At 47.8% G+C, this 14,063-nt stretch overlaps 1 protein-coding gene across 11 annotated transcripts in view; it reads left to right on the top strand.

The window, feature by feature from the left end:
- The first annotated feature begins 1,577 nt into the window (after positions 1 to 1,577).
- NIPA2 (NIPA magnesium transporter 2) overlaps positions 1,578 to 14,063 on the top strand; it is a 34,626-nt gene continuing 22,140 nt past the window's right edge. The window contains exons 1-5 of one of the 11 annotated variants that reach the window (XM_030930722.1): positions 1,578 to 1,858; positions 2,596 to 2,731; positions 8,571 to 8,685; positions 9,455 to 9,572; positions 11,758 to 11,826. The gene's annotated coding sequence lies outside the window, so the exon portion shown is untranslated. Of the gene's footprint in view, positions 2,121 to 2,595; positions 2,732 to 8,570; positions 8,686 to 9,454; positions 9,573 to 11,757; positions 11,827 to 14,063 lie in introns of all 11 variants that reach the window. The other 10 variants (XM_030930721.1, XM_010362177.1, XM_030930724.1 and 7 more) reach the window with 10 other exon arrangements.

Raw genomic sequence — 14,063 nt, 5'->3', positions numbered from 1 at the left:
ACCTCAGGTGATCTGCCTGCCTCGGCCTCTCAAAGTGCTGAGATTAGAGGCGTGAGCCACTGCGCCTGGCTCGAATTTCATATAATGGTGCTATTGTGCCTAGTCACAACCTGGAACAACATTCCTAAGGGACGTCTACACCTGCAACCAAGGAATCATTGATTTACTAGGAGGCCTCACTCTAGCTGGCTACTCTTTGCTTCTTACCAATGAGGTCTGTCTTTGACTACTTCTGAAAACACGTTGGTGGGTCCCACGGAATTTCTCCTTTCAAGGAGGAGCCAAGGCAAGATAGCCTAACAGTTGGTTTCCTATGCGTCTCATGAGAAATAAATCCCCACTTTGGGAGGCTGAGGCGGTGGATCACGAGGTCAAGAGATCGAGACCATCCTGACCAACCATGGTGAAACCCCGTGTCTACTAAAAATACGAAAATTGGACGGGGGTGGTGGCTCACGCCTGTAATCCCAGCACTTTGGGAGGCCGGGTTGGGTGGTTCACGAGGTCAGGAGTTTGAAACCAGCCTGACCAACATGGTGAAACCCTGTCTCCATTAAAGATACAAAAATTAGCTGGGCGTGTTGGCGCGCGCCTGTAGTCCCAGCTGCTAGGGAGGCTGAGGCTGGAGAATCGCTTGCACCGGGGAGGCGGAGGTTGCAGTGAGCCAAGATCGTGCCACTGCACTCCAGTCTGGTGACAGAACGAGACTCCATCTCAAAATCAATCAATCAATCAGTCAATTAATCTGCTCTCAGTGTCTCGAGGCGGGCTTTCACCAAACCTCAACCTCGCATCTATTCCGGGATCCGGTCAGTAAGGAAGCGCCCAGAGGCGGTCGAAGTACCGCTGCTATTTCGGCCCCGCCCCGTCCCGCCCCCAGCTTTGGATCCACCCTTTCCCCACCTCTTGCCCTCTTTAGAGCACCGTCCCCCTATGGCATCGCCCGGGGACACCAATTAGATGCAGCTTCACACTGTGACTGTGCCTGGGAACTCTCATTTTATTTTATGTATTTATTTTTGAGAGGGAGTCTCGCTCTGTCGCCCAGGCTGGAGTGCAGTGGCGTGATCTCGGCTCACTGCAACCTCCGCCTCCCGGGTTCAAGCGATTCTCCTGCCTCAGCCCCAGGCGTAGCTGGGATTACAGGCGCGCACCAACGCCCAGCTAATTTTTGTATTTTTAATGGAGACAGGGTTTCACCATGTTGGTCAGGCTAGTTTCAAACTCCTGACCTCGTGAACCACCCAACTCGGCCTCCCAAAGTGCTGGGATTACAGGCGTGAGCCACGGCGCCCGGCCCAGAATCCTCGTTTTAAATAAGCGCCACGCCGGACTTTGATTTTGAACTCCTGATCGGCCAACGCCACCTAGCAGAATACTTTACTGCTTACTACCCTTTCACCCTCGTCCCTCGCCAGGTCCCGCCTCGCCGCCGTCCCCGCCCCTGCACGCTACGCGCCCCGCCCTCCGCGCTCAGCGGACCGGGGCCTTGTAAAGGAAGCGGAACGCGGCGGGAGAGAGCACCGGGGGCGGGGTGTCTGTCTTGTGGCACTGCGCGTGCGCGCGCGGTCTCTTGCGTCATTTAGCCGCGCCTATGTTTTCCGGCGCCGGCCCTGGGTCCCGGCAGCGGTGGTGACGGCGGGGCCGGAGGTTGTCCTTGGCAGATTTTCCTCGGCTCTTCTACATGGAGGAGGCGGTGCGCACGGCTTCAGCCCCGAATGCTCGCACCTCCCCCTGGACGGCGACGAAGGCGGTGGCCGTGCGAGCGCAGGACTGGGCGGCCTGTGTGGGGGTGTGAGCCGCGGTGCCCCGGGCAGCGCCGCCGAAGGGAAGCCGCGCGGCCGGCCTGCCGACTAGGGTGAGGTCGCCACTCCTTCCTTTCAGGCGGGCGCCGAGGGGCTGACTTGCGGGCGAACCCGCCCGTCTTGTGTGTCGGAGAAGGGTTCTCCGGGCAGCTTTCCTTTCCGGGTGTTCCGAGTTGGAAGCGGTTTTCCTGGTGATCCTCAGTGAGGAAACCCACCGTGAATCGGCTTGCCGTTCAGTCGCACGGAAGCCTGGCTCGTTGGCCATGTCGGGGACGCATGTTCATTAAGTTCATTAAAACAGTTTCGTTTGTCTTGGTGAGTTTTAGAAGGTGGCTTCAGCTGCTGCGGGGATCATAACTGACGGTTAAGCCTAAGAAGTCCGCTGTAACGTTTTGAGCCTGGCTGTTTTAATTTCCTTTTGTAAAATCACGGAATTCTATTTCCCTCTCTATACAGTTGCGCAAAAGTGTGTGTTTAGTTTTGTGTTTGTGTCTCCTTAGTTTCTTTTCTAGGTTGTCAGTTCATTTAGTACAGGACTGCATGTTAAGTTCTGTTTCTGGAAATCCTGTGTATAGCCATGTGCCCGGTTCATACTTTTTTTAATAAGAGGAAGTACTCAGAGTCGAGCGTGTCCATTCAGTAAGCTGCCTGTCGAAGCAGTAGTTATGCTCGGTTGAGGAGGTTTTATGTTGGTTGGTTAACAAAATGAGTATGAAGGCTAGTAACCAAATTTTAAAACGTACTCAGTAACTTTAGTCTTTTGCCTGCTTCTGTGTTTTCTTCTTTCTAGGCTGGAGCTACTCGGCCAGGGTTTGAGACTTTAAATGAGAATAAAGGGTGGTATTTACGAGGAAATGAGAGTGAATAAGTCATCTCTAACCTCTCCGAGCCTTTTTTTCATAAGAGAGACCATATTAAACTTACATGTAAGTTAAAATTGTAATTTACAACTAATATTGTTACCTAGTTAGGGTTGGAGATTTAGGTTCTGTAATATTTATAAGTACAGTACTGCTTTAAAAAATTGTTATACCAAGTGAGAGGTTGGAAAAAATTAAATCTAGCTTCTGTATTTAATTTTTTTGAGCCACTGTGTTTCTCTGTCTCCAGGCTAGAGGGTGCGATTTGGGCTCTACGCCTCCCGGGCTCAAGCGGTCCTCCCACCTCAGCCTCCCCAGTAGCTAGGACCACAGACGTGCGGCACCTTGCCTGGCTAATTTTTGTATTTTTTTTAGAGCCAGGGTTTCACCATGTTTCACACCGGCTAGTCTCCAAATCCTGAACTCATGTGATCCAACCACCTTGGCCTCCAAAGTGTGGGGATTACAGGTGTGAGCCACCGTGCCGGGCCTCCGCTAACTTAGATAGCAGTAGAAACCAAGTAGTAAAGATTTCGTAAAAAACTAAGAGCTCTAAAGTTGTTTTTTTTTTTGTTTGTTTGTTTTTTGTTGTTTTTTGAGATGGAGTCTTGCTCTGTCACCCAGGCTGGACTGCAGTGGCACAATCTCTACCCACTGCAACCTCTGCCTCCCGGGTTCTAGCGATTCTCTTGCCTCAGCCTCCCCAGTAGCTGGGATTACAGGTGCCCGCCACCACGCCCGGCTAGTTTTTGCGTTTTTAGTAGAGATGGGTTTTACCATGTTGGCCAGGTTGGTCTCGAACTCCTGACCTCAGGTTATCCGCCCGCCTCGGCCTCCCAAAGTGCTGGGATTACAGGCGTGAGCCACTGCGCCCGACCTAAGAGCTCTAAGGTTTTAATGTAATGTGGGCAGTCGGGTTTAGAAGTAAAGTCCCTTTCTATGTGGTCCTCTGCATGTGACTCTTTACCTCTGGGAGGTTTCCTTTCTTAGCTGTAAACTGTTACCTTCATCTCATTGTGTAGAATAGAAATGACTAGAAATGATGCATGGAATAGTGGCTAGGGAGGTGCTCAGTAAGTGGTAACTGTTGTTAGGGAAAGATAGTAAGAATTCCACGTGTTTTCAGAATATTTCTAATAGGTAAATATGGTTTACTCATATTTAAAACACATGACTTTGAATATTACATTTTTTTCATGGAAGGTGTAAGCTTCATTTAAACTCTGATTTATTTGATTGCTATACATTGTGATATTGAACAAAAAGATAAGATTTCTGTAGAGAATAAAAGATGGGGTGGGGGGTGGGAGAGGAAATGGGAGATTTAGGTCACAGGATACAAAGTAGCAGATATTCAGGGTGTACAACTTGAGAATTACAGGTAATGAGATTGTAGTAGAGATTTTCCTTCAATGAGTAGATTTGAGCTGTTCTTGTGGTAAAAAAGTAACTACATGAGATGATGGATTGTTGATTTGCTCTACTAGGGTGACTGTGTTACTATCTGTATGTTCCCCATAACATAAATCTCAAATATGCACAATTTCAATTTACACAGATTTATCTGTATCATAGAATTAAATACACCCCTCAGACTAGAGCATGCTTAGTCTTAAACATTGCTGCATATCTATTTGTTTTGTGTAAATAAACTTGAAAGAAGAATTACCGAAATAGTTTTATAATGGCTCCAGATGAAAATAAATTATGATCTGGCCACATAAATGGGTTGCAGATCTTTTCCTTGCCTTTTGGGTTTGTGTATGGCCCATAGGGCCCCACGTGATCTGACAGTCAACCTTTGTTTTTTTTGAGATGGAGTTTCACTCTTGTTGCCCAGGCTGGAGTGCAGCTGCGCAATCATGGCTCACTGCAACCTCCACCCTCCAGTTTCTAGCGATTCTCCTACCTCAGCCTCCCAAGGAGCTGGGGTTACAGGCGCCTACCACCATGCCTGGCTAATTTTTGTATTTTTAGTAGAGACGGGGTTTCACCATGTTGGCCAGGCTGGTCTCGAACTCCTGACCTTATGATCCACCCGCCTCGACCTCCCAAAGTGCTGGGATTACAGGCGTGAGCCACCGCACCTGGCCGACACTCACTTTTTTACTCACTTTTTTATCTTCCCCTCACTCAGGGTCAGCCACAGTGGCCTTTGTTTTCTTAGGAAACTGCACACCCGCTCCTACCTCAGAGCCCCTGCACTTGCTTCTCTCTCCTTTGTTCTTTTCAAAAAACTCTTTGAAGCTTCTACTCAAGTGTCACCTGCTCAGCAAGTCCTCTGAACTACGGTAATTAAAACAGAATCCCCCACCTCAACACCCCAGTGCCCTTAACATGTTTTATTTTTCACCATAACATTTGCCACTTTCCAGAATAATGTCTTTATTTTGTTTATTATTTCGCCCTACCTCCAGCAGGAGAGAACCCCATGTGGGCTGTTATACCCCTGCTCTTAGAATATTGTACGTGCTCAGTAAATGTTGGTTGAGTAAATGATATAAGCAAAGTGCATGTTCACTGGGAGCCACAGTGAAGGCAATACGAGTTAACTACCAAAGTAACCATAACAGAGGGGTAGTTAGTGCAAACAAAATACGGAGGAGGAAAGGTAGGAGCAGGTTAGAATAGCAGCAGAGTGCTGACGTGGGTGGAACACCGGATGTGTGAAATATGGTATGGGAAATAAGATCTAGGCCAGGCATGGTACTCACACCTGTAATCCCAACACTTTGGGAGGCCCGAGTCAGGCGGATGACCCGAGGTCAGGAGTTCAACACCAGCCTGACCGACGTAGCGACACCCCATCTCTACTAAAAATACAAAAATTAGCCAGACGTGGTGGCAGGCACCTGTCATCCTAGGTACTCAGGAGGCTGATGCAGGAGAATCACTTTAACCTGGGAGGCGGAGGTTGCAGTGAGCTGAGATCACGTCACTGCACTCCAGCCTGGGAAATAGAGCGAGACTCTGCCTCCAAAAAATACAAAAATACAAAAAATTAGCCTGGCATGGTGGCGGGCCTCTGTAGTTCCGGCTACTCAGGAGTCTGAGGCAGGAGAATGGTGTGAACCCGGGAGGCGGAGCTTGCAGTGAGCAGAGATCGCACCACTGCACTCCAGCCTGGGCGCCAGAGTGAGACGCTGTCTCAAAAAAAAAAAAAAAAAAAAAGATCTAAAAGTTAGGTTTGGAACAAATGGTGCAGGGTTTTTGTTACTAGGTTACCCAATTTGGTCTTTTTGCTACAAACAGGGGTAGTGATTCTAAATCCTTCAGCAGGAGGCTGAGAGTGGCAGAGATGAGGAGGCCTGGATCTTATAGTTCTGCTTCTGCTACCTCAGCTGTGTGTCGAGTTCCTTAACATCTCTTGACCTGGTTCCTCATTGTGGGCTTTTACCACATATCTTCTTAATTAAGCCTTTGTTAATGTGAAATGTCAAAAAGTGCTGTGAAAGGTTTCATGCTGTCCATGTACTTCAGTTGGTGTAATCTTTTCAAATTTTTCTTTTTTTTTTGAGACGACTCTCCTGTCGCCCAAGCTGGAGTGCAGTGATGCAGTCTTGGCTCACTGCAACCTCCACCTCCTGGGTTCAAGCAATTCTCCTGCCTCAGCCTCACCAGTAGCTGGGATTACAGGCACCTGCCCTCATGGCAAATTCCAAAAAATAATTTCTGTGTTTTTGTACAGTTTCACCATGTTGGCCAGGTGTGTTTTGTAGAGACGGGATTTCACTGTGTTGGCCAGGAGGGTCTCGAACTCCTGACCTCAGGTGATCCTCCTTCCTCAGCCTCCCAAGGTGCTGGGATTACAGGTGTGAGCCACCACGCCCGGCCCAGTTGGTGTAATTTTTAAAGTTTGCTAACTTTGGTGATCGTGTTCACTACTGATAATCATTTTGCAAAGTAAGTCCTAGTTTAGGTTTTCCTCATTAGAATACTTGTCCATTTTTGCCTGTTCCTTAAATTATGTGTTTTCCACATTATTTAAGAAGGTGGACCAGTTTTACAATTTTCTTTTATTTGAGATGTATTTATTCCACTTTTGACATGCTTTATGTTTAATGAAAGTTCACATTACAAATATTAGTAAAATCAGTTGTGAAAATTGAATTTGTTGGCCAGGTAAGGTAGCTCACTCCTGTAATCCCAGCACTTTGGGAGGCCGAGGTGGGCGGATCACGAAGTCAGGAGTTCGAGACCAGCGTGGCCAACATAGTGAAACCTCGTCTCTACTAAAAATACAATAAACTAGCCAGGCGTGGCAGTACACATCTGTAATCCCAGCTCTTCAGGAAGCTGAGGCAGGAGAATTGCTTGAACCTGGGAGGCAGAGGTTGCAGTGAGCCGAGATGGCGCCATCACACTCCAGCCAGGGCGACATTGCAAGACTGCAACTCAAAAAAAGAAAAAAATGAGTTTGTTAAAAGAACAAGCCGGGCACGGTGGCTCACGCCTGTAATCCCAGCACTTTGGGAGGCGAGGTGGGCGGATCACGAGGACAGGAGATCGAGACCATCCTGACTAACACAGTGAAACCCCGTCTCTACTACAAATATAAAAAATTAGCTGGGCGTCGTGGCGGGTGCCTGTAGTCCCAGCTACTCGGGAGGCTGAGGCAAGAGAATGGCGTGAACCCGGGAGGCGGAGCTTGCAGTGAGCTGAGATCGCGCCACTGCACTCCAGCCTGGGCAACAGAGTGAGACTCCGTCTCGGAAAAAAAAAAAGAAGTAAGAACAAGCAGAACAAAAAAACGAGCTAGGTGGAGTGGTATGCACCTGTGGTCCTGTCGATTTGAGAGGCTAGGTGGGAGATCACTGCAACCCAGGCATTTGAGACAGCAGTGAGCAGTGATCGCGCCTCTGCACTCTAGCCTGGGAAACAGACCAAGGCACTGTCTCAAAACAAAACAAAAAAAACCCTTCCCCTCCCACACACAAAGCGAATAAGCAGAAAATCGTAAGAGTCTTTAAAAGTGGGTAAAACTTCAATAGGTTATTTTTGGAATGTTTAATTCTCTTAGTCGTGGATTCCTTGAGGACAGGCCCTTTGATCAACTTCAATGCCTGGCAGATAATAGCTCCTCAGTGTTTGTTGAGCAGTGGTCACAGTTAGGATTACTCCCGAGTCCCTCTAAGTCAGTTGGGCAGGTTAACCAGATGGAGCTTGTCATCTGTGGTTTGGGAACCTAGTTGAAGTGAAATTTAGAAAGTTTTATTGTTTATCTGTCTTTAATACTGGCCCTGCCTCATGACTGATTCTTTTTTTTTTTTTGAGACGGAGTCTCGCTCTGTTGCCCAGGCTGGAGTGCTGTGGCCGGATCTCAGCTCACTGCAAGCTCTGCCTCCCAGGTTTATGCCATTCTCCTGCCTCAGCCTCTCAAGTAGCTGGGATTATAGGCGCCCGCCACCTCGCCCGGCTAGTTTTTTGTATTTTTTAGTAGAGACGGGGTTTCACCGTGTTAGCCAGGATGGTCTTGATCTCCTGACCTCGTGATCCGCCCGTCTCGGCCTCCCAAAGTGCTGGGATTACAGGCTTGAGCCGCCGCGCCCGGCCGGCTGATTCTTTTTTTTTTTTTTTTTTTTTTTTGAGACGGAGTCTCGCTCTGTTGCCCGGGCTGGAGTGCAGTGGCCGGTTCTCAGCTCACTGCAAGCTCCGCCTCCCGGGTTTATGCCATTCTCCTGCCTCAGCCTCCGAGTAGCTGGGACTACAGGCGCCCACCACCTCGCCCGGCTAGTTTTTTGTGTTTTTTTAGTAGAGACGGGGTTTCACCGTGTTAGCCAGGATGGTCTCGATCTCCTGACCTCGTGATCCGCCCGTCTCGGCCTCCCAAAGTGCTGGGATTACAGGCTTGAGCCGCCGCGCCCGGCCGGCTGATTCTTAAGAATAAAAAATATCTCTGTTGCAGGCTCTCCCGGCTGTGATCAACCTTCAGTTACAGAGAGAGGGAGCAGAGTGGGACCAGGTCTGAGAAGCAACTCATTCGTTTCAGGACATTCCCTCTGATGTCCTGTTTTCAAACGGTAAATGAGATCACTTATTTTCTTGGTGGCAGAAGGCTGCTTTATAATTTGAAGGCTTGCGAATTTTTTGTTGCTTGTCATCCCCCACCCGTCCACACAAAAACACTGGTACAGTTCCATGAGTGAACAAACGAAACAACCAAATAACCTTATTTGGTGATATGCCTTATTCTAGAAAGGCTTGTAAATCAGATTTGCTATCGTAAATGATAGCAAATGATTGTTTTTAAGGAACTTAAAGAGTTTACCTTGAAGATAAAGCAGTAATTGAGAATTAAATTGAAAAGGCTAAGTAAATAGTGGAAAGAAGAGAAAAGGCCTGTGGGCTGGAGTGAATTGCGAAGTCTTTGTGGCACAGTTTCAGGTGTCCCCTGGCCTTCGGTGGAGAGCAGGCTTTGGGTTGCAGGCGGAGGAGGGGAGGGCCTGTCTGAGGGTGTCAGGTTCCTGTGTTAGGAAATGAAGTGGGCAGGAGAGGGGTGCCTGGCCAAGGGGACTCTCGAAAGCCACGTGCACATGGTGCACCCAACTGGTCAGAAAAGGCCTCCTCTCTGCTTTTTGTGTTTGAAATTTCCCGTAACACATAGGTTAAAATAAAAGGGAAAGGGGAAAATAGGTTTTAAATAGCATCATGAAACTTTACATAAAATAAATGTGGAGAAAATCTCGTCTGATAGCCTTAGTAAGGTTAGGAATGATTTCCAGTGACCCTAGGATTCAGTGAATAAAATTCCATTGTATGTATGTTTTAATCACCTCTTGACTTTGTCAGTGGGAGAGGGATTCCCATCCAGAATGCTGACACTGCGCAGATGAGATGGACGCAAGCTTCTTGGTCTTTCGCTCAGGATAGAAAGCAGAACCAGGGGCTGCGGGAGGCAGGCTTTGTGGTAAGGAGAGTGCCTGTGGTTCCTGTAGAAAGACTTTAATACTTGCTTTAGTAATTCCTTGGGCTGGCAGGGCAATGGGGCCTACTTCTCAGACGTAAGCAGGAGCTGTACCTGTGCCTGGTCACTGTGATGAGAATTGTTTGGCATCATGGGGAGGGAAACTTGCCCTGAGGCCATGAAAAGCTCCCGGTTGTTAGCGATGTCAAGGCAACATGTAATATTGGGTCTTAATTTTAGACCTTACACCACATGCATGTAACTTGCATTTAGTGAAAGTTAAGTGTTAGTAAACATTAGTAAATTAAGTAGTTGCCAATTAGTTATTTGAAAGCTTCATAGCATAAGTAAGATCTGGGCAGGATGCAGAGGCTGACGACACCTGTAAGCTTCCAGTTTGGGAAGCTGAGGCAGGTCGCTTGAGCTCGGGAGTTCTAGACCAGCCTGGGCATCATGGTGAAACTCTGTATCTACAAAAATACCAGAATTAGCCAGGCAGTGTAGTGCTGCACACTTACGGTCCCAGCTACTGGAGAGGCTGAGGTGGGAGGATCACTTGAGCCTGGGAAGTCGAGGTTGCAGTGAACTATGATTGTGCCACTGCACTGCAGCCTGAGTGACAGAATGAGACCCTGTCTCCAAAAAAAAAAAAAAATTTAAATTTGAATTTGGGAGTCTATTGTTATACTGGGATTAGAATTGTAGATAAACCTGACTTATTTCTGGACATCATTTTTATTGGTAAGAAGGTTCAATTTTATTGCTTATAGAATATTCAAACTATGAATTTGATTTGTTCTATTACAATAGAACTTTTAGAAAGTATATGGTGAGCAATGGCCGGGTGTGCTGGCTCATACCTGTAATCCCAGCACTTTGGGAGGCTGAGGTGGGCGGATCACAAGGTCAGGAGATCGAGACCATCCTGGCTAACATGATGAAACCCCATCTCTACTAAAAATACAAAAAATTAGCTGGGTGTGGTGGCGGGTGCCTGTAGTCCCAGCTACTTGGGAGGTTGAGGCAGGAGAATGGCGTGAACCCAGAAGGCAGAGCTTGCAGTGAGCCGAGATCGCGCCACTGCACTCCAGCCTGGGCAACAGAGCAAGACAGCGTCTCAAAAAAAAAAAAAAAAAAAAGTATATAGTGAGCAATACAACTATCAGGTAGTCACTTCCACAGCAGTAGAACGTGCATGATAATTAAGAACATTGTTTCATGAAGACAGAGATTAAAGGAGGAGGATGATTTTTTTTTTCTTCCACAAGACGGAGTCTTGCTCTGTCACCTAGGCTGGAGTGCAGTTGGTTGATCCTGGCTTACTGCAACCTCCACCTTCTGGCTTCAAGCAGTTCTCCTGCCTCAGCCTTCCAAGTGGCTGAGATTACAGGCACCTGCCACTGCGCCCAGCTAATTTTTGTATTTTTAGTAGGGAGGGGGTTTCACCATGTTGGCCAGGTTGGTCTCGAAATCCTGCGCTCGTGATCTGCCTGCCTCAGCCTCGCAAAGTGTTGAGATTACAGGCGTGAGCTACCGCGCCCAGCTGATGATTTTTATGTCAGATGATCTTTTTTTTTTTTTTTTTTTTTGAGATAGAGTCTCACTCTGTCGCCCAGGCTGGAGTGCAGTGGCCGGATCTCAGCTCACTGCAAGCTCTGCCTCCTGGGTTCACGCCATTCTCCTGCCTCAGCCTCCCACGTAGCTGGGACTACAGGCGCCCGCCACCTCGCCCGGCTAATTTTTTGTATTTTTTAGTAGAGACAGGGTTTCACCGTGTTCGCCAGGATGGTCTCGATCTCCTGACCTCGCGATCCACCCGTCTTGGCCTCCCAAAGTGCTGGGATTACAGGCTTGAGCCACCGCGCCCGGCCTGTGTCAGATGATCTTAAGGAATGCTTTCCTTGAAGTTAGGTGACCCTGACTCATGGAAGGATATACCTGCCAGGAGGGCTGAAGCGTTTGGGTAGCTCGGTTTCTCACTCCCACTTTCCAGGTCCACGTAACCATTGTCCTTGCATTTTCACTTCCATCCAGTACTGTACTGCCACTTCCTAGCATAGTGGGTAAATGATTACAGTTCTGAAGTTTAAAAGCTGTAAAACATCCGTTACATTTTAGGATGCTGATCTAAATGATGCAATAGTTTTCTGTTTATTAATGGCTGCTTTGTTTTTTTGTTTGAGACCAGGTGTAAGTATGTTGCCCTGGCTAAACTTGAACTCCTGGTCTCAGTCTGTCCTTCTGCCTCAACCTCCTGGTATGTACCACTGTGTCTGGCTGTTTCTAAGGGCTAATTATGAATTATTCCATTTGACCGGGCTGGTGGCTCATGCCTGTAATCCCAGCACTTTGGAAGGCTGAGATGGGCGGATCACTCAAGGTCAGGAGTTCCAGACTAGCCTGGCCAATATAGTGAAACTCCGTCTCTAGTGAAAATACAAAAATTAGCTGGGCATAGCAGCTTGTGCCTGTAGTCCCAGCTACTCAGATACTGAGGCAGGAGAATCACTTGAACCCAGAAAGTAGAGGTTGCAGTGAGCCAAGATCGTGCCACTGCACTCCATCCTGGGCAAGAGAGCAAGACTCTGTCTCAAAAAAACAAAAACAGAATTATTCCATTCATCCATATTCACCCAGAAAACATGTATTAAGGCCTATTTTGAGACTACCAGATAGCTGTGTGCGTAGGCTAAAAGGGCGAATAACATGCAGGAGCCCAGGCTCATAAATACAGATAAACAGGTCACATAAGATGCGGTGGGAACAATGTAAGCACACTTGTTGTTTTTTGTTGCTGTGTTGTAGTATGTAGAAATGATGACTGTCCTTGACATCTTGTTCCCAAGTTCTACCTTGTCTCTAAATGTATTTGCATCTCTGTAGTTTATTTTTACTGTCCATGAGACTCGCCTGTCTAGGATTATTCCATAGGTATGCTGAAGTTAACTTGAGGCTTGAGATGACCAGTATGTGGCATGTAGAGTGCCACTTAATACCTTAGATTGCGTAGCTTCTTTCTTTTCATGTGTTTTTCTGTTAATGTTGTGACTCATCACACCTCCGGCTGGAGGCAAGACGGGTCTCCAGACTCCCCACCTGAGACTTTTCTCATGGGATCATCTTGCCTCATGAATGGCACAAAGGGGACTGGGGTGCTTTTCCAGATCTGTTAAAGGAGAGTTCAGCTCTGGAAGGCTTTCAGGTAGACAGTCTCATCCATGAGATTATGAGGGATACTTGTAAGAACTTAGCACCAGCGGAGCGTGGTGCCTCACGCCTGTAATCCCAGCACTTTGGGAGGCTGAGGCGGGTGGATCACGAGGTCAGGAGATGAGACCATCCTCGCTAACACGGTGCAACCCCGTCTGTACTAAAAATCCAAAAAACAAAAAAAAAAAAATTAGTTGGGCGTGGTGGTGCGCAACTGTAGTCCCAGCTACTCAGGAGGCTGAGGCAGGAGAATGGCGTGAACCCGGGAGGCAGAGCTTGCTTTGAGCCGAGATCTCGCCACTGCACTCCAGCCTGGGCAAGCGAGACTCCATCTCAAAAAAAAAAAAAAAAAAAATAACTGAGCACCTTTTTGAATTGTCTTCTTTCCGTGTTTCAGTATTTTTTTGGGGACAGTCTTGCCCTGTCACCCAGGCTGGAGTGCAGTGGCGTGATCTCAGCTCACTACAGTCTCCCCCTCCCGGGTTTACGCCATTCTTCTGCCTCAGCCTCCCGAGGAGCTGGGACTACAGGCGCCCGTCACCACTCCTGGCTAATTTTGTTTTTGTATTTTTAGTAGAGACAAGGTTTCACTTCCTGACCTTGTGATCCACCTGCCTCAGCCTCCCAAAGTGCCAGGATTACAGGTGTGAGCCACCGTGCCCGACCCAGTGTTGCAGTATTATTTTGTCTTAGGTTGTGGGGTGACCTGGCTTTTGGGACTTGCTGGGGGTTTCTACCTTGGCATCCTTGTACCTTTTGAGCACTATAGGTTGTATTTTAAAAACGTTAATATGGAAATGTTCAGAAATACACAAAAGCAGATATAGTAATACAGTGAGTCCCTGTGTACCCTTCCCCCAGCTCTTACCCATCACTGAATCCCTGTTTTCTACAGAAAATTTTTGTTTTTTCAGAAATCAGGGTGGAAACTTTATACTTGCAGTAAGCCTGTGTGTGTGTATGAGTTAGCTATCTCAGTGGCGTATAGGAATGAGCACTTAGATCGTGCTCACAGTTCTGTGAGTCACTGGGATGATTTTGTTCTGTGCCCTTCACTCTGTTGTGATGAGGACATGCGCTTCCTGTGGCTGTGTCAGGGTGCGAAGGGGCAGGCAGAAGAAAGAGAGGCCTCTAGGTGTAGACTCAGAACTGGCACTCTGTTCCTTCTACCTGCCTCCCATTGGCCAGAGCAAGCTTGATGGCCAAGCTGCAGATCAGGGTTGAGGGAGGATAGTCTTCCCATTGAATCGTACAGGAATGATAATGCACCTTAACAGGCAAGTC

The sequence above is a fragment of the Rhinopithecus roxellana genome, chromosome 5, assembly GCF_007565055.1.
Source record: "Rhinopithecus roxellana isolate Shanxi Qingling chromosome 5, ASM756505v1, whole genome shotgun sequence".
NCBI lineage: Eukaryota > Metazoa > Chordata > Mammalia > Primates > Cercopithecidae > Rhinopithecus > Rhinopithecus roxellana.
This window is presented reverse-complemented; position numbering and strand designations above follow the sequence as displayed.